The sequence below is a fragment of the Pteropus vampyrus genome, unplaced genomic scaffold (genome assembly GCF_000151845.1).
Source record: "Pteropus vampyrus isolate Shadow unplaced genomic scaffold, Pvam_2.0 Scaffold21654, whole genome shotgun sequence".
Taxonomy (NCBI): Eukaryota; Metazoa; Chordata; class Mammalia; order Chiroptera; family Pteropodidae; genus Pteropus; species Pteropus vampyrus.
The window spans coordinates 1-2,243 of record NW_011910435.1 but is presented as its reverse complement, the minus strand read 5'-3'; the positions used below and the strand labels follow the sequence as shown (position 1 = coordinate 2,243).

At 48.6% G+C, this 2,243-nt stretch overlaps 1 long non-coding RNA gene across 1 annotated transcript; it reads left to right on the top strand.

The window, feature by feature from the left end:
* Positions 1–6: 6 nt before the first annotated feature.
* Positions 7–594, top strand: LOC111735280. Its single transcript, XR_002778738.1, has 2 exons — positions 7–97; positions 414–594. It is a non-coding gene; the product is annotated as an uncharacterized LOC111735280 (long non-coding RNA).
* The last annotated feature ends 1,649 nt before the right edge of the window (positions 595–2,243 follow it).

Sequence of the window (2,243 nt, the reverse complement as noted above, 5' to 3'; positions counted from 1 at the left end):
CTGCGATTGTATCATTACGCCAGGATGTATCAGGTGCGTCCCCTGGGGAGGACAGCGAAGGCAAGGTGTAAGTAGCCGTCACCGAGAAAGGCAAGAAGTAAGTATGAGTGGCGTGCAGGCAGCATGGAGAAAGGAGACCCCGAATCTCTCAGAAAACGGCCAGATCGGTTTCTGTGGCTGTCAGGAGAATTAAAGCACAGAGATGCAGGCAACAGAAAGAAATCCTGTACTGGGGGAGAGGGACCTGGCGTCGGGGGGCCCGGGTGAAACGGTTCGCTCAGTCAGTCAGTATGAATAGGCTCTGAGTTCTCGAGTAAGATCACGACCCATCCGTAATGGGGTCCTAAGTTGGGAGGCTGGGGTTCGGACGAGCGTGTAGACAGAAGAGACGATTTACGGGGTGCTAATTACAGTCGTGGCTTCTCACTCACTGGGCACCGACAGCGAGACAAATTAGCCAGAACCGCTTCCGATGTTTCTGATGCCCTCTTCCACCTGGAGTCTTAAGATGGAAAACTGTTTTAAGTAAGTTTTTTTTTTTTTTTTATTGGTTTCGTGTCAGAATCCAACTTGACTGGCTTAAGGAATTATTAACAAACAAGTAAACAACAACTATAAAACAAATAGAATTTAGCGAAAGCACAAGAAGCGTCTTATGGATTTCAAATGAGTTTTTGAGCAATAAGGCTTTGTAGGAATGAGGACCAGGGCCACTTGCAGACCTGAGGTCCCACGGTTTATATTACTACATTACATTGGGAAAATCTCATCGGCCCGGCTTGGGCTGGGTGTTTGTTCCTGCTCAGATAATAATGGCCTTGGGGGCGGAGTCACCCTGGACTGCGGTGGCTTTCCAGGGCCCGCTTGACAGAAGGGGGCTCAGTGCGGGGTTGGACACTCCTATAGGAGGAGTGTGGAAACTCGACTCCTGTGTGGCTAGTGAAGCAATCAATGTAGCCTCGTTCCTCACAGAGCGACCACTGTGGTGGTGACAGATCTGGAGTCCAGAAAGCTGGGGTCACATCTCAGCTGGGCTGCCTTCGTCGTGCAGGTTGTGATGAAGTGGGGTAACGCAACTCGATTTGGCAGTTGAGTGAGACGTTTAGAGAAAAGCTGTATAAAGCGGAAGACAGAGTACTTTGCGCGTCACAGCTCAATAAATTTTAACGTAATTATTGTTGTTAATAAATATTAATACAAAGTGCGAGTGAATAAAAATTATAGCATTTCATCAGGGAAGTTTTGTTTGCTAGTTTATAATTCCTATTACCAGGCTTTATTTTCAGACTTTTTAAACCACCACGGTATTCTTCTCCGATACCTAAAAAAGCATCACTAAATTCGTGATAAATGAATAATGAAACATCATGAGTATTTTCACAAAATAATGGTAACAGTATGATTGGGATATCCCTGCCCTGTATTTAATTATATGTTCAATTGAACCTTTATTACCAAAGCCGGACTCTGCACTTCTCTGGGGCACAGACCTGGAAGGAGGCAGCATGCTCAGGAGGAGGAGGAGGTTACCTGATGCTTTTAAGATTTCTCTTGAGCTTTAGACCAGAACAGTAGCTGTCAGTTTCAAGCTCATGGTGGTGCATACAAGTTCCAAAATTTCGATTGCCGTGTGAAAGCTTAAATTTGATCTTTGGAGCACAATGCCCAGTTGTTTTTCTTGAAATGGCAGGTTTGCTTCTCTCACTTAATGTGAGCCCCGTACTCGGGTCTGAACAGCCCTGGTTTGTCCGTCATTCTTCCGAGTAAGATGGGATTCCGTGAAAGGAGCAGCCATTTGCGTTCAGAGCCCAGTCGCCTGGCTGCGGTTCCCGGAGTCAGCTCCGGGTCTGGGAGGCCACAGAATCGCTTTCTGTGTGCTTCCCATTTTGTCACACAGACCAGCGGACGTACACGCAAGGATCAAGATGTGACAAAGTGATGAAGTTAATAATTTTGACAAAACCAAGGCGTTAGTAATTTTGACTTCCTCGCCAAAGTCATTCATAAGCAGAACTGTCCCTCTGGTCTGTACTGTGCGTGCGTGGGGGGTGGAGAGTCCGGCGACCTCTGCTGCACGCTGGTGCCGCTGCCTGGATTCCCGCTCTGATGCCGGCCGGCCGCCTCCCCGCCGGCCTTCGCGGCGGCAGCGCCAGTGCTAACACGAAACAGGCAGATCGTGGCTCAGTACGATGGGTGAGATCCTCTGAGCTCACGACCCTCCGCCAGGGTCTGGAGGACCGTGC